Below are 24,421 nucleotides of genomic sequence, written 5' to 3' on the forward strand. Positions count from 1 at the left end.
TTTCTGACCACTATGGTATGAAATTAGAAATCAACCACAGAAAGAGTAATGAGAAGAGAAAAGAAAAAGAAAAAAACCCCACGATTATATAGAGATTATATAGAGATTAAGTAACATGCTACTAAAAAGCCAATGGGTCAACGATGAAATCTAAGAGGAAATTTAAAAATACCTTGACAAAAATGACAATGAAAACACAACCATACAAAATCTATGGGATGCAGCAAAAGCAGTCCTAAGAGAGAAGCTCACAGCAATAGAGGTCGTCCTCAAAAAGCAAGAAAAATCTCAAATCACCTAAAAGAAAAAAGGACAAACAAAACCTAAAGTTGGCAAAAGGAAGGAAATAATAAAGATAAGAGAGGAAATAAATTCAGAGGTTAAAAAAACAATAGAAATAGTCAATAAAACCAAGAGCTGCTTTTTTGAAAGGATAAACAAAATCGACAAACTTCTGGCCAGGCTCACCAAGAAGAAAAGAGAGAGGACACAAATAAACAAATTAAGAAATGAAAGGAGAAATAACCAACACCACAGAAATACGAAAAGGCCATAAGACAATACTATGAACAATTATATGCCAACAAACTGGACAACCTAGAAGGAGTGGACAAGTTTCTAGAAACATACAGCCCACCAAAAACTGAATCAAGAAATAATAAATACTCTGAACAGAATGATCACTAAAAGTGAAATAGAAACTATATAGAAAAAAAACCAACCAAACAAAACCCATAAACCTCCCAGCAAACAGAAGTCCAGGACTGGTGGCTTCACTGGGGAATTCTATCAAACATACTAAGAACTTATACCAATCCCTCTCAAACTCTTCCAAAAGAAAAGATACACTTAATAAACAAAAGTCCAGGACCAGATGGCTTCACAGATGAATACTACCAAACATTTAGAGGAGAGTTAACATCTATCATTCTGAAATTGTTCCAAAAAACTGCAGAGGAAGTAACAGTTTCAAATTCATTAAATGAGGCCATCAACACCCTGATACCAAAAGCAGACAAAAAAAGATCGCTAAAAAGGAAAATGATAGGCGAGTATCACTGATGAACATAGATAGGAAAACCCTCAACAAAATACTAGCAAACCGAATTCAACAATACATTAAAACGATCATACACCATGATCAACTGGGATTTATCCCAGGGATACAAGGATTTTTCAATACCTGCAGATCAATGTGATATACAACATGAATAAATTGAAGAGTAAAAACCAAAAGATCATCTCAATAGATGCAGAAAAAGCTTTTAACAAAATTCAACACCCATTTATGATAAGAAAAAAAAACCTCTCCAGAAGGTGAACATAGAGGGGACATGCCTCAACATAATAAAGGCCATATATGGCAAACCAATAGCTAACATCATAATAGTGAAAAGCTGAAAGCATTTCCTCTAAGATCAGAAACAAGACAAGGATGTCCATTCTCACCACTTTTATCCAACACAGTTTTGGACGTCCCAGCCATGACAATCAGAGAGAAAAAAGAAATAAAAGAAATTCAAACTGGAAAAGAAGAAGTAAAGTTGTCACTGTTTGCAGATGACATAATACTACACATAGAAAATCCTGAAGATGCTGCGAGAAAACTGCTAGAGCTCATCCATGAATATGGTGAAGTTGCTGGATACAAAATTAATATACAGAAATCTGTTGCATTTCTATACACTGATAATGAAATATCAGAAAGAGAAATTAACAAAACAATCCCATTTACCACTGCATCAAAAAGAAAAAAAATACCTACTAATAAACCTACCTAAGGAGGCAAAGGAACTGTTTTTGAAAATTATAAGATGTTGATGAAAGAAACTGAAGATGATACAAACACATGGAAAGATATACCAAGTTCTTCTTGGATTGGAAAAATCAATATTGTCAAAACAACTATATTACCCAAGACAATCTACAGATTCAATACAATCCCTCAAATTACCAATGGCATTTTTCACAGAACTAGAACAAAAATTCTGTAAATTTGTATGGAAACATAAAAGACCCCAAATAGCCAAAACAATTGAGAAAGAAGAACAGAGCTGGAGGAATCACACTTCCTGACTTCAGACTATATTACAAAGCTACGGTAATCAAAACAGTATGGTACTAGTACAAAAACAAACATATAGATCCATGGAACAGGATAGAAAGCCCAGAAATAAACCTACGCACTTATGATCAATTAATTTATGACAAAGGAGGAAAGAACATACGATGGAGAAAAGACAGTCTCTTCAATAAGGAGTGCTGGGAAAATTGGACAGCTACATGTAAAAGAATGAAATTAGAACATTCTCTAACAAAACATACAAAAATAAACTCAAAATGTATTAAAGACCTAAGTGTAAGGCCTCTTACAGGAAAACATGGGCAGAACACTCTTTAAAATAAATCGCAGCAATATTTTTTTGGGTCCATCTCTTAGAGTAATGAAAATAAAGACGAAAATAAACAAATGGGACCTAATTAAACTCAAAAGCTTTTGCACAGCAAAGGAAACCATAAACAAAATGAAAAGACAACCCATAGAATGGGAGAAAATATTTGCAGATGATGCAACCAACAAGGGATTAATTTCCAAAATATACAAACAGCTCATACAGCTTAATATCAAAAGAATAAACAACTCAATCAAAAAATGGGCAGAAGACCTACATAGACATTTTTCCAAAGAAGACATCCAAATAGCCAACAGGCACATGAAAAGATGCTCAACACTCCTAATTATTAGAGAAATGCAAATCAAAACTACGGTGAGGTACCACCTCACACCAGTCAGACTGGCCATCATTAAAAAGTCTACAAATAATAAATGCTAGAGAGGGTGTGGAGAAAAGGGAGCCCTCCTACACTGTGGGAGGAATGTAAATTGGTACAGCCATTACAGAGAGCTGTATGGACGTTCCTTAAAAAAATAAAGTTATCTTATGATACAATCCCACTCCTGGGCATATACCCGGAGAAAGCTCTCATTTGAAAAGATACATGCACCCCAATGGTCATAACAGCACCATTTATAATAGCCAAGACATAGAAGCAACCTAAGTATCCATCAACAGATGAATGGAAGAAGGAGATGTGGTACATATATACAATGGAATATTACTTAGCCATAAAAAAGAATGAAGTATTGCCATCTGCAACAACATGGATGGACCTAGAGATTATCACATTAAGTGAAATAAGTCAGAGAAAGACAAACTTATGATATCACTTATATGTAGCATCCAAAAAAATGCTATCAATGAACTTATGTACAGAACAGAAATAGAATCACAGACATGGAAACAAACTTGAGGCTGCCAGAGGGGATAGTGGGGAGGGCGGTGGGGAGATAAGTTGGGAGTTTGGGATTAATCTATACACACTACTATGCATAAAAGAGATAAACAGCAAGGACCTACTGTATAGCTCAGGTAACTATATTCAGTGTCTTGTAATAATGTGTAGTGGAAAAAAGTATATGAAAAAAATATATGTATCTGAATCATTTTTTTAAATAAATAAAATATTTAGGAATAAACCTGATCAAGGAGATGAAAGACTTATACACTGAGAACTATAAAATATTGATAAAGCAAACTGAAGACGAAAAATGGAAAAATATCCTATGCTCTTGGGTTAGAAGAATCAATACTGTTAAAATGGCCATATCTACAAATTTAATGAGATCCCTATCAAATTACCCATGACATTTTTCACAGAACTAGAAAAAATAACTCTAAAATTTACCTGGAACCACAAAAGAACCAGAATTGTCAAAACAATCCCAAGGAAAAAGAACAAAGCTGGAGGCATAACCCTCTGAGACTTCAGACACTACTACAAAGCTACAGTAATCAAAACAGTGTGGTAGGGGCACAAAAACAGACAGATGGGTCAGCGGAACAGAATACAGAGTCCAGAAATAAACCCACACACCTACAGTCACTTAACCTTTGACAAAGGAGGCAAAAATATACAATGGAGAAAAGACAGTCTCTTCGGCAAGTGGTTTTGGGAAAGCTGGACAGCTGCATGTAAATCAATGAAGTTAAAACACTCACTAACACCATATACAATAATAAGCTGAAACTGGCTTAAAGTCTTAAATATAAAACATGCCACCATAAAACTACTAGAATACAACATAGGCAAAACATTCTCTGACATAAAATCATACCACTGTTTTCTTAGGTCAGTCTCCAAGGCAAAAGAAATAAAAGCAAAAATAAATAAATGGGTCCTAATCAAACTTACATGTTTGCACATCAAAGGAAATGATAAACAAAAAGAAAAGATAATCTATGGACTGGGAGAAAATATTTGCAAATTATGCAGCCAACAAGGGCTCAATTTCCAAAATATACAAAGACCTCATACAGTTCAACAACAAAAAAACCAAACACCCAATTAAAAAAATGGGCAGAAGACCTGAACAGACATTTTTCCAAATTGGAAATGCAGATGGCCAACAGGCACATGAAAAGATGCTCAACATCGCTAATCGTCAGGGAAATGCAAATCAAAGTCACAATGAGCGATTACCTAATACCCATCAGAATGGCAAGCATCAAAAGGAACACAAACAACAAATGTTGGGAAAGTTGTGGAGAGAAAGGAACCCTTTTACACTGTCAATGGGAAAGCAAATTGGTGCAGCCATTGTGGAAAACAGTATGGAGGTTTCTCAAAAAAAATAACAAAACTAAAAACAGAGCTACCATATGACCAAGGAATTCCACTCCTGGGTACATATCCAGGGGAAAAAAAACAAGAACAAAAACACTCACTAACTTGAAAAGATACAGGCACCCCAATGTTCATAGCAACATTATTTGCAATTGCCAAGACATGGAAGCAACCTAAGTGTCAATCAACAGGTGAATGGATAAAGAAGCTGTAATACAATATATCTGCAAAATGGAATACTCAGCTATAAAAAAAATTGAAATTTTGCTATTTGCAGCGACATGGATGGACTTGAAGGGCATCATGCTAAGTGAAATAAGTCAAAGACAAATACTGTATGATATCACTTATATGTGGAATCTAAAAAATACAATGAACTAGTGACTATAATAAAAAAGCAGCAGACTCACAGATATAGAGAACAAACTAGCAGTTACCAGTGAGTAGAGGGAAGGGGGGAGGAGCAATATAAGGGTAGAGGATTAAAATGTACAAACTATCAGGTATAAGTTGTAAGAATATATTGTAGTTTGAGGGGCAGGGCCTTGGGGGTCTCTGGATGGAGTGGGTGGTGGAGGCGGTAGGAAGCAGAGCCCAGAGTGCCAGGAAAAGCTTGGACACTTTTCTACCATGCTGATGGCATTCTAAATATATTTGTCAGTTTTCCCAAATTTTAACTGAAGAAAGCCTTAAGAATTTATGCTTAAGGACTAAAGCGTGACTGTCAATTATCAGGCTTTCAGGATGAATCTGGAAAACCTCAGCAAGCTGGAACTCCTAACACTATTGAGTATTATCAAAGGAGAGCTTGAAGCAGGGGACCTTGTTATAGAAGCTTTAAAGAATTAGCTGAAAGAGTCTTGAGGTCTTCTCTCTGCCATGGGGGCAGGGGCTGAGGGCACAGCCAGCAGGCAGTACACCATGGGCTCTGAGGCAGCCCGCTGAAAGTTAAAGAAATATTAATAGAAGATGGCAGAGTAGGACTTGAGTTCACCTCCTCTCACAAAAACATAAAATTCACGATTAACTGCTGAATATCCATGGACAAAAAAGACTGGAACCTACCAAAAAAGATATTCTACACCCAAAGACAAAGAAACAACTAGACAGTAGGAAGGGTGCATTCACAATACAATCAAATCCCATACCTGCTGGGTGGGTGACCCACAAACTGGAAAATAACTGTATCGCAGAGGTTCTCCCACAGGAATGAAAGTTCTGAGCCCCATGTCAGGTTCCCCAGTTTGGGGGTCAGGCACTGGGAGAGGCCCCCCAGAGCATTTGGCTTTAAAGACCAGCAGGGTTTCATCGCAGGAACTCCACTCTTGAAGAGCACAGAGAAGGTCTCATGCGCACTGGGACCCAGGGAGAAAGAAGTGACTTCACAGAAGCCTGGGCCAGACCTACCTACTGGTCTTGGAAGGTCTCCAGGGGAAGCAGGGGGCAGTTGTGGCTCACTGTGGGGACAAGGACACTGGTGGAGGAGGTACCAGGGAGTACTCACTGACGTGAGCTCTCCTGGAGGCAGCCATCTTGACACCAAGACCTGACCCCACCCAACAACCTGTAGGCTCCTGTGCTGGGATGTCTCATGGCAAACAACCAGCATGGTGGGAACACAGCCCCACCCATCAGCAGACAGGCTGCCTAAAGTCTTCTGGAGCCCACAGGCACCTCTAAACACACCCCTAGAAACAGCCATGCCCACCAGAGGGACAAGACTCAGCTCTACCAACCAGAGGGCAGGCTCCAGTTCCTCCCACCAGGAAGACCGCACAAGCCTCGTAGACCAGCTTCACCCACCAGGGGGCAGACACCAGAAGCAAGAAGAATTATAATCCTGCAGGCTGCAGAACACAGAAAGTTAGACAAAATGAGATGGCAGAGGAATATGTTCCAGACGAAGGAAAAAGACAAAACCCCAGAAGAACAGCTAAGTGAAGTGGAGATAGGCAATCTACCTGAAAAAGAATTAAGAGTTATGATAGTAAAGATGATCCAAGATCTCGGAAAAAGGATGGAGGTACAAACCAAGAAGATACAAGAAATGTTTAACAAAGAACTAGAAGAGAAAAAGAACAGAGTTGAACAATACAATAACTGAATTGAAAAATAAAGTAGAAAGAATCAATAGCAGAATAAATGAGGCAGAAAAATGAATAAGTGACCTGGAAGACAGAATGGTGGAAATCATCGCCACAGAAGAGAATAAAGAAAAAAGAACAAAAAGGTATGAAGACAGTTTAAAAGACCTCTGGGACAACATTAAACACACCAATATTCACATGATAGGGGTCCCAGAAGGCAAAGAGAGAAAGGATCTGAGAAAACATTTGAAGAGATAATAGCTGAAAACTTCCCTAGGGGCTTCCGTGGTGGTGCAGCAGTTGGGAGTCTGCCTGCCAGTGGGGGGGACGCGGTTTTGGGCCCTGGTCTGGGAGGATGCCGTGTGCCGTGGAGCAACTGGGCCCATGCGCCGCTGCTGCTAAGCCTGCGCTCTGAGGCCCGAGAGCCACAACTGCTGAAGCCCACGTGCCGTGACTACTGAGGCCTGCATGCCTTAGAGCCCGTGCTCCGCGGCAGGAGAGGCCGCCACAGTGAGAGCCCCACACACCGCGGCGGGGAGTGGCCCCTGCTTGCCGTGGCTGGTGGGGCCAGCGCAGCCAAAAATAAATAAATAAATAAAACAAAAAACAAAAAACAAAAACAAAAACTTCCCTAATATGGGAAAGGAAACAGTCACCCAATTACAAGAAGCACAGAGAGCGTCACACAGGATAAACCCAAGGAGGAAAACACCAAGACACATTAATCAAATTGACAAAAATTAAAGACAAAGAGGAAATATTAAAAGCAACAAGGGAAAAGCAACAAATAACATACAAGGGAATCCCCATAAGGTTATCGGCGGATTTTTCAGCAAAAACTCTGCAGGCCAGAAGGGAGTGGCACAATATATTTAAAGCAGTGAAAGGGAAAAACCTACAACCAAGAATACTCTGCTCAGCAAGAATCTCGTTCAGATTTGAAGAAGAAATCAAAAGCTTTACAGACAAGCAAAAGCTAAGAGAATTCAGCACCATCAAACCACCTTTGCAACAAATGCTAAAGGACACTGTTGGTGGGAATGTAAATTTATACAGCCACTAATAGAGAACAGTATGGAGGTTCCTTAAAAAACTAAAAATAGAACTACCATACGACCCAGCAATCCCACTACTGGGCATATACCCCGAGAATACCATAATTCAAAAAGTGACATGCACCACAATGTTCACTGCAGCACTATTTACAAAAGCCAGGACATGGAAACAACCTAAATGTCCATGGACAGATGAATGGATAAAGAAGATGTGACACATATATACAATGGAATATTACTCAGCCATAAAAAGAAACGAAATGGAGTTATTTGTACTGAGGTGGATGGACCTAGAGACTGTCATACAGAGTGAAGTAAGTCAGAAAGGGAAAAACAAATACCATATGCTAACACATATATATGGAATCTAAAAAAAAATAAAAGGTTCTAATGAACCTAGGGGCAGGACAGGAATAAAGATGCAGACATAGAGAATGGGATGAAGTGAGAGAGTGGCATGGACATATATACACTACCAAGTGTAAAACAGATAGCTAGTGGGAAGCAGCCGCATAGCACAGGGAGATCAGCTCGGTGCTTTGTGTCCACCTAGAGGGGTGGGATAGGGAGGGTGGGAGGGAGATGCAAGAGGGAGGAGATATGGGGATATATGTATATGTATAGTTGATTCACTTTGTTATACAGCAAAAACTAACACAATATTGTAAAGCAACTACACTCCAATAAAGATGTTAAAAAAAAATGCTAAAGGAACTTGACTAGGCAGAAGAGAAAAGACCACAACTAGAAACAAGAAAATTACGAATGGAAAGCTTACTAGTAGAGGAAAACATACAGTAAAGGTAGGAAATCACCCCCACACAAATATGATATCAAAACCAGCAACTGCGAGGAGAGAACAAATGAACAAATACTGGAAATCCATTTGAAATTAAGATACCAGCAACTTCAAACAATATTGTGTATATAAAGACTGCTATAGCAAAAGCTCATCGTAAGCACAAACCAAAAATCTACAACAGATACTCAAAAAAAGAAAAAGGAATCCAAACACAACACTAAAGATAGTCTTCAAATCACACGAGAAGGGAACAAAAAAGGAAAGGAAGAAAAAAATACCTACAAAAACAAATCCAAAACAATTAGCAAAATGGCAATAAGAACATACATATTGGTAACTACCTTAAATGTAAATGGATTAAATGCTCCAACCAAAAGACAAAGACTGGCTGAATGGATATAAAAAGAAGATCCGTATATATGCTGTCTACAAGAGACCCAATTCAGATCTAGGGACACATACAGAATGAACACGAGAGGATAGAAAAAGGTACTCCATGCAAATGGAAATCAAAAGAAAGCTGGAGTAGCAATACTCACATGAGACAAAATAAACTGTAAAATAAAGACTGTTAGAAGAGACAAAGGACACTACATAATGATCAAAGAATCAAATCAAAGAATCAAATCAAAGAATCAATTCATATATATACACACACACACACACACACACTTATATATACACACACATCCAACATAGGAGCACCTCAACATATAACACAAATGTTAACAACCATAAAAAGAGAAATTGACAGTAACACAATAATAGTGGGGGGTTTTAACACCCCACTAACATCAGTGTACACATCATTTAGACAGAAAATCAATATGGAAACACAGGTTTAAATGACACATTAGGCCAGATGGAGTTACTTGATATTTATAGAGCATTCCATCTGAAAGTAGCAGAATACACATTCTTCTCAAGTGCACATAGAACATTTTCCAGGACTGACCACATGCTGGGCCACAAAGCAAGCCTCAGTAAATTTAAAAAAATTGAAATTTATTGAATTTCACAACATTATGAGATTACAAATCAACTACAAGAAAAAAACGGTAAAAAACCCACAAACACGTGGAGGCTAAACAATATGCTACTAAACAACCACTGGATCACTGAAGAAATCAAAGACGAAATCAAAAAATACCTAGATACAAATGAAAACAAAAACACGATGATCTAAAACCTATAGGATGCAGCAAAAGCACTTCTAAGAAGTTTATAGCAATACAATCTTACCTCAGGAAACAAGAAAACTCCCAAATGAACAACCTAACCTTATACCTAAAGCAAATAGAGAAAAGAACAAACAAAACCCAAAGTTAGCAGAAGGAAAGAAATCATAAAGATCAGAGCAGAAATAAATGAAATAGAGACGAAGAATACAAAAGATCAATGAAACTTAAAGCTGGTTCTTTGAAAATATAAACAAAATTGATAAACCTTTAGCCAGAGTTATCAAGAAAAAAGGGGTGAAGGCTCAAATCAAAATTAGAAATGAAAAAGGAGAAGTTACAACAGACTCCACAGAAATACAAAGGATCATAAGAGACTATTACAAGCAACTATATGCCAATAAAATAGATAACCCAGAAGAAATGGACAAATTCATAGAAAGGTACAATCTCCCAAAACTGAACCAGGAAGAAATAGAAAATATGAACAGACCAATCACAAGTGCTGAAATTGAAACTGTGATTTAAAAACTCCCAACAGGGCTTCCCTGGTGGCACAGTGGATAAGAATTTGCCTGCCAATGCAGGGGACACAGGTTCGATCCCTGGTCTGGGAATATCCCACATGCCGCGGAGCAACTAAGCCCCTGTGTCACAACTACTGAAGCCCGTGTGCCTAGAGCCCATGCTCTGCAACAAGAGAAGCCACCGCAATGAGAAGCCCGAGCACCACAATGAAGAGTAGCCCCTGCTCGCCACAACTAGAGAAAGCCTGCATGCAGCAATGAAGACCCAACACAGCCAAAAATAAATAAATAAATATTTAAAATTTAAAAACAAACAAAAACCTCCCAACAAACAAAATCCAAGACCAGATGGCTTCACAGGTGAATTCTATCAAACAGTTAGAGAAGAGTCAACACCTATCCTTCTGAAACTATTTTTAAAAATTGCAGCAGTAGGAACACTCCCAAACTCATTCTGTGAGGCCACCATCACCCTGATACCAAAACCAAAGATACCACAAAAAAAGAAAATTACAGGCCAATATCACTGATGAACATAGACGCAAAAATCCTCAACAAAATACTAGCAATCTGAGTCCAACAACACATTAAAAGGATCTACACCATGATCAAGTGGGATTTATCCCAGGGATGCAAGGATTTTTCAATATCTGCAAATTAATCAGTGTGATACTCCACATTAACCAACTTAAAAGTAAAAACCATATGATCATCTCAATAAATGCAGAAAAAGCTTTTGATAAAATTCAACACCCAATTATAAAAACTCTCCAGAAAGTGGGCATAGAGGGAACATATCTCAACATAATAAAGGCCATATATGACAATCCCACAGCTAACGTGTGAAAAGTTAAAAGTATTTCCTCTAAGATCATGCACAAGACAAGAATGTCCACTCTTGCCACTTTTATTCAACGTAGTTTTGGAAGTCCTAGCCATGGCAATCAGAGAAGAAAAAGAAATAAAAGGAATCCAAATGGGAAAAGAAGTAAAACTATCACTGTTTGCAGATGCCATGATACTATACATAGAAAATCCTAAAGATGCCACCAGAAAACTACTAGAGCTCATCGATGAATTTGGTAAAGTTGCAGGACACAAAATTAATACACAGAATTCTGTTGCATTTCTTTATGCTAACAATGAAAGATCAGAAATTGAGGAAACAATCCCATTTACCATCACATCAACAAGAATAAAATGTCTAGGAATAAACCTAAGGAGGCAAAAGACCTGTACTCCAAAAACTATTAAGACATTGATGAAACATCAAAGATGACACAAAACAGATGAAAATATATACGATGTTCTTAGATTGGAAGAATTAACATTGTCAAAATAACTATACTGCCCACGGCAATCTACAGATTCAATGCAATCCCTCAAATTACCAATGGCATTTTTGCAGATCTGGAACCAAAAAAAAAAAATCCTAAAATTTGTATGGAAACACAAATTCTTGAGAAAGAAAAACAGAGCTGGAGGCTTCAGGCTCCCTGACTTCAGAGTATACTATAAAGCTACAGTAAACAAAACAGCATGGTATTGGCACAAAGACAGACTTACAGATCAATGGAACAGGATAGAAAGTCCACAAATAAACCGACACACTTATGGTCAATTATGTACGACAAAGGAGGAAAGAAAATACAATGGAGAAAAGACAGTCTCTTCAATAAGTGGCACTGGGAAAACCGGACAGCCACATGTAAAAGAATGAAATTAGAACACTCTCTAACACCATACACAAAACTAAACTCAAAATGGATTAAAGACCTAAATGTAAGAACAGATACTATAAAACTCTTAGAGGGAAACATAGGCAGAACGTTCTTTGACATAAATCGCAGCAATATCTTTTTGGATCAACCTCCCAAAGTAATAAAAATAAAAAGAAAATAAACAAAGAGGACCTTAATACACTTAAAAGCTTTTGTATAGAAATGGAAACCATAAATAAAATGAAAAGATAACCCACAGAATGGGAGAAAATATGTGCAAATGATGCAACCGACAAGGGATTAATCTCCAAAATATACCAGCTCACGCAACTCAATATTAAAAAACAAACAACCCAATCAAAAAAGGGGCAGAAGATCTAAATAGACATTTCTCCAGAGATGACATCCAGATGGCCGACAGGCACATGAAAAGATGCTCAGCATCACTAATTATCAGAGAAATGCAAATCAAAACTACAATGAGGTATCACTTCAAAGCGGTCAGAAAGGCCATCATCAAAAAGTCTACAAACAATAAATGCTGGAAAGGGTATAGAGAAAAGGGAAAACTCCTACACTGTTGGTGGGAATGTAAATTAGTACAGCCACTATGGAGAACATTATCGAGGGTCTGTAAAAAAATAAAAATAGAGCTACCGTATGATCCGGCAATCCCATTCCTGGGCATATATCCGGAGAAAACTCTCATTTGAAAAGATACATGAACCCCAATGTTCACTGCAGCACTATTTACAACAGCCAAGACATGGAAGCAACCTAAATGTCCACTGACAGATGAATGGATAAAGAAGATGTGGTACACACACACACACACACACACACACACACACACACACACACACATATACACAAGGAATACTACTCAGCCATAAAAAAGAATGAAATAATACCATTTGCAGCAATGTGGATGGATCTATCATACTAAGTGAAGTCAGACAGACAAATATCATATGATATCGCTTATATGTGGAATCTAAAAAAATGATACCAATGAACTTATTTACAAAACAGAAATAGACTCAGAGATTTAGAAAACAAACTTATGGTTACCACAGAGGAAAGGTGGGGGACAAGGGATAAATTAGGAGGTTGGGATTAACATATACACACTATTATATATAAAATAATCAACAAGGACCTACTGTATAGCACAGGAAACTCTACTCAATACTCTGTAATAACGTATATGGAAAAAGAATAGATATATGTATATGTATAATGAATCGCTTTGCTGTACACCTGAAACTAACACAACGTTGTAAATCAACTATACGCTAATATAAAATAAAAAAATTTGTAAAAGAAATAGTAATATTAAAAAAATATATTGTACAACATGGGGAATAAAACAAATATTTTATAAGTATAAATGGAGTATAACCTCTAAACACTGTGAATCCCTACACTGTACACTGTAACATGTAATATTGTACATCAACTACTCAATATAAAAAAGAAGCACTGAAAAAGTTTTCAACCTCACCAATAAAATACGAATTAGACAAGGTAGCTTTTTTTTTTTTCCCCTCCAGACGGAAAACAATTTTAAGGTTTGTTAATTCCCAGTGTTGGTGTGGGTATTTGGAAATAGACACTTTCATGGCCTTTCTGAGAGCAGTTTAACACTAATAAAAATTCAAATGCAAATTATTCTTTGACTTAGCAGTTCCATTTCTAAAACTATATCCTATAGAAATATAGCCCCAAATCTACAAAGATACACATAGAACGATGTTCACTGAAGCGTCTTCTGCAACAGCAAAAGTGAGAGTAATTTCAACATCCACCAATAGGGAAATGTTTAAATAAATTATGATACATGTATACTGTGGACTACTCTGAATATTTAGAAAAATTGAGAGCTATGAAACTAATAGATTGAAACACTGCATATGGTTAATAGTAGCTATCTGCAGGGAACGAGACTGGCTGTGAGTGGTTGTAGGGGGAGAATGATAAAGAGAATTCAACAATACAAATTTCATAATGTAAAAAGTAAACAAAGATGACATATACCTTTTGTAATAAAATAAAACAGCAGCCCTAGGGAAATTTTTAAAATTTTTATTTCTGTTATCCTTCACTCAAGAACATTTTCAGACGCTTTATATCTGCAACTGAAAGAGTAATTTTAAAACCTTTTCCATGTAATAAATATTAAACCAGCATACAATCATTAAAAATGGCTTTTTGAAAAGCAAAACGTGTATGCTGCAGAACATTTACAAAATATAGAAGGAATAAAGAAAATAAAATCACTCAATGCCACCACTCCAAGATGACTACCCTTATGGTGGTATATTTCCTCCCTTTCTTTTTTTGTCTGTAGATATAAATGCCAGTTCTCTATCCCTAGACCAGACCTTTTGCTTATCTTCAGATCTACATAGATAAATGCAACTAACAAAAGTTGCAGTTTGAACATATCCAAAATTGAACTAGTATTCCCTATCCCTATTGCAGCTGCTCTTATTCTGCTGATCCATATTGGTCAATAAACAGAACTACCATCTACACAGATGCTCCAGACAGAAACCTGGGGACCATCCATGAACACTCCTCCTTTTACAACCTCTTACCAATTAAGATGTCCTGTTGATTCTGTATCACAAGTCTCTCCTGGACCCATTCACATCTCAGTTCACACTGCCATCACCCTACTTCAGGACACCATTTCTCAACTAGAAACAGAATTTAAATTAGCCTTCTTATATCCAGTTTTGCTGCCCCGCCCCCATTAATTGCACTGTAGGTTAGGTAATCTTTCTAGAAACATGCATTTCAATAAGTCATTTATCCACTTAAAACTATTCTACACCCCAAACAATAAAGAACATATTCCTTAACATAGTACATAAGGCCCTCCATCACTCTTCTGCAACAAGCCCCAGTCTCCTCTTTATTCTCTCCCTGCATTCAGTGATGCTGCCTTACGGAACTTACTGCATAGTGCCTGGCTCATTGAAGTTTACGCTTCAAAATATGTGATGAAAATTGCTAGAATGTTCAACAACTTTCAGCTCTTATACAGTCTCTGACCTTAACACTTTGGCACAGGCTACTCTGTCTGCCATGAACATTCTCTTCTTACCTATTCCTTCACACAGTTAACTTTGATTCCTCTTTCAGGTCTCAGTTTAACAATCATTTCCTTTGGGGATCCTTTCCTACCCTCTAGATGGGGTCAAGTTTCTCTGTTCCCATGGCACACCATACTTTCCCTACCACAATAAAACACTCTTCATTGCAATTATTAGTTTTTTTGTTCAATTATCACGGCTTCTCAGTAGCAAGATGCTCTGTGAGGGCAGAGACTACTACTTCCTCATTGCAATATGCCTACTCCTATCATAGTGCTTGGTACATTGCAGGCTCTCAATATATATGTGTTCAATTAATATAGCCTGAATATCTTCTGTTTCCTTTCCAGATCCAGGGTCCACCTCTCTCAACCACGTTCTGCTCCAGAAGCCTGATCTTGCCTTCTAGCTGAGTTGGGTTAGTGGGGAGCCCTGGCAGATCAAAGGGATGGAAGAGAGCAGATGCAGATATTTATTCTTGCAGGGGTTGCCTTGGGCACGCTGCATTTCTCTACTGAAGGTCACAGCTCCTCTCAAGGTGGCTCTCTCTCAATGACTCTTTCTCCCTGTCCTTTGGCCCTTCAGGTGACAGCAGCCCAAACTGTTTCTAGCCCCAAATACTACATTATTCCTTACGGTTTTCCTATGATCTGCTTACATCTTTGTAAACAATCCTTTTAGGCCCCCCCATGGCCCAGAGCTATACTATTTTGAATGTGCCTTCTGTTTCCTACAGGGAAATGGCATGGAAGAGAATGCCAAATTTATAATCTTAATTATGTTTTTTATAAAATTGGTATATCGTAAAATAAGGTTTCCAGAAGACTCAAAAGAAAAAAAAAACGATTTCAACAATGACATGATGGTTTTGCCTCTCACAGATATACAAACAGCCCTCTAGTTGACATGTGAATTGTGTTTTCCTCTTTGCTATTATTAAAAGGTCTCTAAAGAAAATTCTGTTCAACAATTTTTTTTCTTATATCCTTAGAATGGGAATTAGAAGGGGTCAAAGAGTATAAATTTGTTCAAATACACATAGAAACTGCCCCCCAGAAAGTTTATACAAATTACAGTCCACTAGTCATACTCAGGCATGCCCAGTTCACTGTCCCCTTGCCACTACTTTACTGTGCATACTGCAGCCTGGCAAAGAACCACTGACTGTTTACCAATGCCAGGCAAAGGGGGAAAAATCAATCTCTTTCATCATTAATCTGACAATGTTACACCATGAAATGAGATTAAAGTACACTAGGCTTTGTTAGAAGAACTGGGTTTGATATCTAACTTCCCTAATTAGCTACTTGGTCTTTTCTTCCTGAGCTTTAGTGTCCTCTTTAAGTGGGGATAAATATTACCTACCTTGCAGGTTGTCGTGAGGTTTATAAAAGATAAGTTTAAAAGCAAATAGCAGAGTTACTGGTTCTCAAGAAATGTTTTGCTGTGTTCTTTATAATCTTTCTGATGCTTCCCTTGGATTTTATGGCTCGCATTCTCCTGTATAAATGTCTTCTAAGTAAATTTTCCTTTCAATAATAAGCTCACAACACAAGTTCTCTCTTGAGGTTAAAAAAAAGCAAACAAAAAAAAATACAAATCACAAAACACCATCTTTCCTTTTCACAGATATGAACCAATGATTTCTTTGTTTTAAGAAGTCAACCCTAGAAGTGTAGAGTATGAACTATCTCAGTAATAGGCAACAACATTCTGTACCCTATACTTCCTTAATACTATAATCTTATCTACTTTATCATATAGTTAGGATCAAATCTTTAATTTTGAAAGATGTCTGCTTGTTCACAGATAATTATTTATTTAAAAAAATTAAGAAAATGATTTATTGACTATCACTGCCAGGCAAAGAAGGAATATAAACCTAAGTAGGACACAAACCCTGACCCTGAGGAAGATATAATCTGCAAGGCAAAATGGACAAGCAATCTCATTACAAAGTTATGAGCACCATGGTAAACCTATGAAGTGCTATAGGAATATAGAGGAAACACGATCAACACTTGTGTATGGAGGAACTGGGGGGATGTAGGAGGGTGACAGGGAAAGTGGGAGAGCAGATACTGGGTAGAGCCCTGAAGATTGATTAGAAACTTGTCTTTGGGAAAAGGAGAGAAAGTTTATCTCTAGACAAGTGGAACAGCTGGTACAAATACATGAAGTATCACAGCGCCTGGCACTGCTGGGGAGAATACTGGGGGCATGGTTCAGCTGAAGTAAACAGCTGTTAGAGGGAAAGGCTGGTAAGAAATCAGCCACTAAAGAAGGGTAAGGGCCTGTTTAAGGACTGAATTGTGTCCTTCCTCCAGTTCATATATTGAAGCCCAAACCCCCAATGTAACTGTATTTGGAGATAGGGCCTTTAAGGAGATAATTAAGATTAAATGGGGTCATAAGGGTGGGGCCTAATTCAATAGGACTGGTGGGTCCTTATAAAGAGGAAGACACACTAGGAGTGCATATGCACAGAGAAAAGGTCACGTGAGGACACAGCCAGAAGGAAGTCATTTGTAAGCCAAGGAGAAAGGTCTCACCCAGAAAGAAATCAACCCTGCTGGTCCCTTGATCTTGAACTTCCAGCCCCCAGAACTATGAGAAAATCATTTACTGTTGTTTAAGCCACTCTGTGGTATTTTGTTATGGTAGCCCTAGCAGACTAAGATAGACTTAATTGCAAAGGTTCTTGAAAATCATAAAAGAGAGTCTGCCTATGATCTCAAAGTCCCATATTTCTCAAACTTGGGTTCAAGTGTGCCTAAGATAACCAAATATGTGTTTAGAAAGGAGACCCAGGCACCCTGGGGGGAATGAATTTGAAGGTGGAAAACCTGGAAGCAAGAAAACAAGAGGCCACTGCAAAGTTACTGAGATGAAGAGGATCTGAATTAGGGCCTCTCTAATGTAGAATTAAAATTGCCATGTAAATAAAATACAGTAAATCCCCTACATACGAACAAGGTCCATTCTGAGAGCACATTTGTAAGTCCAATTTGTTCATAAGTCCAACACAGTTAGCCTAGGTACCCAACTACCACAATCGGCTATACAGTACTGTTCTGTAATAGGTTTATAATACTTTTCACACAAATGATACATAAAAAACAAACACAAAAAATAAAGAAAACATTTTTAATCTTACAGTACCTTGAAAAGTACAGTAGTACAGTACAATAGCTGGCCTACAGGGGCTGGCATCGAGTGAACAGGCAAGAAGACTTACTGACTGAAGGAGGGAGAGGAGGTGGGAGATGGTAGAGCTGAAGGATCCTCAGCAATAGGAGACGGAGGGCAGGCTGCAATCTCACTCACGCCTGACGCTGATGGCACAGGTTCTGGTTCCTTGCTGGATTCAATTCTATCTACCTCTTGAAAAAATGATCCAGTGATGTCTGGGTAGTAGCTCTTTTTCCCTTGTCATAGATGACACGGTAGCACTGCATTGCATTCTGAATGCCTGCTGCAACCTTCGTGTACTGTTCTACATTCAGGTCCTGTGCCTCAAAAACGAATAGTGCCTCCTCAAATAAAGAAAAGAAAATCCCCTTGCCATTTCTTGCATCGTGAATCTCTTTGGTTCTTCAGTTACTCTTTCTTCCTCTTGTCTCTTCATCCTTTCTCTGGGCCTCCAATTCCATCAGGTCTTTATTAGTAAGCTCCTCGTTTTACACAGCAAGGAGTTCAGTGAAGTTGTCCTCTTGCAGACCTAGCTCCAGCTTTTCGCTGAGAGTCACTACGTTGCTCTTTGGACTCCATCCACCTTCTCAAACCCATGAAAATCATCAACAAACTGCAGGCAAAGGTTCTTCCAAACCCCATTCATGGTGACAGCCGTAACCTCATGCCAAGAAAAGTCAATGTTTTTTATGGCCTTGTAGATGTTATAGTCCTTCCAAAATTGTTGCAAGGTTGTTCCCAATTCATCACTCGCCTTTACTGCCTAACGAAAAGTGTGATGTAAAAAATATTTTTTGAAAGTCACTATAACTCCCTGGTCCATAGGTTGGATAAGTGATGTACTATTTGGTGGCAGATGGCAGATACTTTGACTTTGGGATGAAAGTTGTCCATGAATGGGGTGTGGCCCGGAGCACTGTCAAGCAGCAAAAGAATGTTGAATGGGAGATCCTTCTCCAAGCAGTATTTCTCTACCTCTGGGATAAAGTGGTGGAAAAACCAGTCCTGGAAAATGGCCTGTGTAACCCAGGCTTTGGGGTTATTCTTCCATACAAGAGAAGCCCTTGGCTATGTTTTTAAGGGTCTTGGGTTCTCTGAATGATAAACTAAGAGAGGCTTCAGCTTCACATCACCGGAAGCATTGCCACCAAACAGAGTCATCCTATCCTTTGGTGCCTTATAGCCTGGCATCAACTTTTCCTCCTTACTGACGTAATGTCAGTCTGGCATCCTCTTCCAGTACAGTCCTGTCTCATCCACATTAAAAACCTGCTCAGGTAAACACATGCCTTCAATAATTTCTCAAAGCGTTTCATGAAATTCCCAGGGAGCTATTGTATCTGCACTCGCTGCCTCACCACTTACTTTTACGTTGTGAAGGTTAGCTCTAGCCTTGAGCCGATGAAACCAGCCATGGTTGGCATTAAAAGATGAGCCCTCTGATTCTCTGCTGTTTCTTCTTCAAGTCTTCATAAAGGCTTTTAATTTTCTCTTGAATCAGCAGTAAGCTGAGTGGGACTCGACGCTGATGCTGATCCTGCATCTACACACTGAGAAGTTTCTCCATCTCCTCCATCACTTGTCCACGCTTCTTTGGTATTATTGTCAACATCATCGGCACAGCAGACTTCACAAGTTCCGTGATCTTGCCCTTGTTCTTTAGAATCATGCCAATGGTTGAACAATTCATGTTATAAGAACGAGCGACGTCTACCATCTTTTTGCCTCGCTCCACTCTCTCAATTATTCACTTCTGTTTCCATCGTTATTACTTGGCGCTTCTTAGCAGTACCAGCTACATCACCACTGCTTTCACACCTGCTTCCGGACATCATGGGCTTGAAATAAAGATACTATACTACTGTACTCTACACAGCACTGTAAAGTACACAAAAGCACAACCACTTGTAGAGGATGCACGCACGTGACGATGTATGCCAGACACGTGAACTTACATGATTGGACATCGAACACACATTCGCATCTTTGAAAGTTCACGACTTGAAGGTTTGTATGTATGGGACTTACTGTACAGTGAATACTTTTGGCCTAAATGGCCTCATAATTGTCTTAAAAACACTTGCCACCGAAGATTTAGTAGGTGCATCTAAATACCTCCTGCATAACTGTTACAATGGCCTACAATAGTACTAAAAGATGTCAACAGACACAATTGGAAGATAGAAAAGTTTGCTGTGCAGGAGGGAGGCAAGATAGGGGACACTAATTTTTACTACCCTATTACAACCTGTTTCATTTGTTGGGTACTAGTTTTACCCCTTCTTTCCTCTGTTACGCTGAAGAGTTGGTAAAACCAATCCCCTCTACCTGTACTCTATGTCAGCATTTTGAAACCTGCAGATGGGTCAAGAAATTGATTGAGGAGATCATTAAAACAAAACAAAAAACCCCCAAACCAAAACAACAAAAAACCCGCACCAACAACAGACTGGAATAGAAGACAATATAAATGACATAACAAGTAGTAAGGATAACTATTACCGTAAGAAACTTGTTTCAGTAATATGTGTACATGTGTGCTCGCACCAGATAGCAAAGATAAAATTTATTTCCTACTGAGGGCTGTGGCCAAAAAAGTTTAAAAGAGACTGCTCTAGATTCTGCTTAGAACCCCTTAGAATTCTCACTCATTAGCTTCCTGTCTCCATCTCCAATCTCTTTCTCACTTTTAGTTTTTTCCCATCAAAATGTAAACACTAAAGTAACTCCTGAGTGTCTCCTCTCAGATCCCAGTGCCTCCATGTCAGTTAAGCTTCTGGAAGAGATAATTACAATCTCAGCATGGACTTTCTCACCTCCATTGTTTCTCAATCCACTGCAAGCTGGTTTGGGCCTCCACCTGCTACTGCAGGTTAAAGACCTCCAAGTGCACTTTGGGATTCCTCTCTATTTAACCCTTGAGCAGCACCTGACATCGTTTACCTCATAAAACACACTTCTTTGGGCTAGTTTCACTCTCTCCTGATTTTCCTCTTACTTCTTTGGCCACTAAATTTCCTTTGCAGCCTCCTTCTCTTCTGCCCATCCTTTAAATGCTGATTTTTTTAGGCAGTTTTTCCACTCAACAGGGGTAGTCTCTCAATCTTTAAGTAGCTTCAATTTCTATCCCTGCGCTATGGTTTCCACATCTCTAGTCCTGATTTCATTCCTAACATCCAGACCTGGCTTCCATTTTTACATGGCATAAAAGATGTGTCAATCCAGAAGCTTAACTTTCTGGAATAATTTTCATTTCAACCTTTAGCATTTTACCCTTTAGTTATACCAAACTACCCACTTATGGTTTCAGTCTAACAGCATATGCTTAGTTATACCAAACTACCCACTGATGGTTTCAGTCTAACAGCATATACTATGAAATCAGACTTCCTGGGTTTGAACCCCAATTCCAACACTTACTGTGTGACCCTGAGTAAGTTACTAGATTACTCTGTGCCTGAGTCTTCTCATCCACAAAATGGGAAAAATAACAGAACCTAACTTTAAAAGTTACAGAGAATTAAGTGAGTTAATACATATAAAGCTCCTAAAAGCATGCCTGGCACATAGCAAACATTCGGTAAGTATTACTTTATTTATGCTACTGGGTCTTGCAATACCACATACATACAAAACTTGACTGTATGCTATTCTTGTTATGGGCTCTACATTTTGGTTCCTTGATTAACCTACAGATTAGGATTTCAGGTTATTTTAGAAAATTACTACTTTTATACCTCACTCACATTCTTTGTTGGGGCTCCCTCTCATCAATCTTGATGACTTAAAGTGTCATCTTGAACACTTTAAGTCTTGAAGTTATAAGGGGCCTCAATAATCACCTCAAGTGACCTTTCCACCCAACACAATAATATTTTCTAACCTCTGTCATCCAACTGCTGAACCACTGCCCATCATTGCCAGTTTCACTTCTGAGCACCAGCACTTTGCCAGGCCAAAATCTGCTTCCCTGTAATTTCCACCCAACCTCTGTCTGACCTTCAGATCACCTTCAATAAGGCAGGTCCCTTTCCCACATGGCAGTTCTTATACCTTAAGTCCCTCCCACCCCCTAAGTTAAACTAGTTCCTCCAGTCATTTCTCGTATGAAATGATTTCTAATCCTTTGACTACTCTGGACACCTCTGAGTTCCAATCTGTACCTGAACTCATTGAAATATTGCAGGTTTGGTTTAACGGTCAAGACTAACACCCCCATCACTAGGTATTATAATTTTATTATAAGGGCTTAATTTTATGAAAGCATAAAAACTCTAGTACTAATGCTGGTGGCCAGGCAACTATTTTGATTTCAGTTATTCATCTTCCTAAGTTTTCTTCTTTCTTATCACCATTTCACAGCCACACTATGGGCTTGTTATTACAAAGTTCTGCTTCAACTCCTAGATCTTTAATTTTGTCCCCCAATCCTATCTCAATCACGTCAGCCCTACTGGCCTCCTAATACTCTCACCATTTCACCAAGACTACCAATATTCTCAGGTACCAAGAATTCCCTTTTCTCAGGCACAGTTTGCTTCACAGCACTGTCTTAAACTCATCAGGCCAACCACACTATTCCTCAATGATCACCTCAACCATCACCTCTTCTGCTCTTACATAAAATGCTGCAGAAGAGAAATACCAAGTCATATAGGCCTGCACCTGCACCCAAGTCCAGAATTCCTGCCTTCATGTTCAAGCCACAGTATACCAGGAATTCCTAGAGGTACTGGGGTAAGTCGTTAAGTGCCAGAGGGTACTTGAGTTAGCCTGCCTGGATTCAAATTCAGATCTATCTTTACAAACTTGTGACTTGGGCAAGTTAGTCAGCTTCGATTATTCTCACCTGTATAACAGGGATAATAAATTCACAGGGTTGTTCAGAGTAGTAAATGATATAATGCAAGTAAGGTTCTTAGTTCATTGCTCTTGCTGCAAGTAAATGCTCAATGAATGTTCCCTGTTGTCATAATTATTATTTGTGTGTGCATGGTAAACTATGAAAATTATATGCCTCTGTGGGTTTTCTTCTAGGGAGAACACTCCATAATTTCCACTGATTTTCAATGGCTTCTTGCCTCCTCTCCAGCTGTCAAAAATTTTAGTCCTTCTCTGGGGAACCTCAAGATCTAACGGAGGGCTTCCCTGGTGGCACAGTGGTTGAGAATCTGCCTGCCAATGCAGGGGACACGGATTCGAGCCCTGGTCTGGGAAGATCCCACATGCCGCGGAGCAACTAGGCCCGTGAGCCACAACTACTGAACCTGTGCTCCACAACAAGAGAGGCCGCGACAGTGAGAGGCCCGCGCACCGCAATTAAGAGTGGCCCCCGCTCGCCGCAAGTAGAGAAAGCCCTCGCACAGAAACGAAGACCCAACACACCCAAAAATAAATAAATAAATAAATTTATAATTTTAAAAAAGGATCTAATGGAACATTTACAGATACACATATATATCCGTGGTCATCACCAATCTACACTTTTCTTTTTTTTTTTTTTTTTTTTTTTTGCGGTACGCGGGCCTCTTACTGTTGTGGCCTCTCCCGTTGCGGAGCACAGGCTCCGGACGCACAGACTCAACGGCCATGGCTCACGGGACCAGCTGCTCCGCGGCATGTGGGATCTTCCCAGACCAGGCACGAACGCGCGTCCCCTGCATCGGCAGGCAGACTCTCAACCACTGCGCCACCAGGGAAGCCCTACACTTTTCTTAACAGTCTATCTCTACTCATGTTTTCGTATTTGGATTTATTCCATTTTGTCCTTAATTTTATGTTGTCTACAATTACTTTTTATTTGACTAAGTCTCAAACCTACCATTAGAATTTAAGTTTCCTGAGGGCAAGAACTTTAGGTGCTTCTGTATCCCATACAGCAGTCTACAAATGTTAAAAGACCAATATACACCAGGTGAACAGAATACAATTACCTAACTCTTTAAGATAATCGACTTCTGATCTAATTCTCATGGTAGAAATTAACTTGTAGTAATGAAATAGAGCAGGACCCTATGGTCCTTTCCCCCCCACATCCTCCGCCTGCCTTTTGCCTGTAGAAAAACTTTGGTC

At 38.9% G+C, this 24,421-nt stretch overlaps 1 protein-coding gene across 1 annotated transcript in view; it reads right to left on the reverse strand.

The window, feature by feature from the left end:
* SLC25A32 (solute carrier family 25 member 32) overlaps window positions 1-24,421 on the reverse strand; it is a 49,500-nt gene that overhangs the window by 22,848 nt on the left and 2,231 nt on the right. The gene's annotated exons all lie outside the window — the stretch shown is intronic.

This window comes from Orcinus orca, chromosome 17, assembly GCF_937001465.1.
Source record: "Orcinus orca chromosome 17, mOrcOrc1.1, whole genome shotgun sequence".
NCBI classification, from domain to species: Eukaryota; Metazoa; Chordata; class Mammalia; order Artiodactyla; family Delphinidae; genus Orcinus; species Orcinus orca.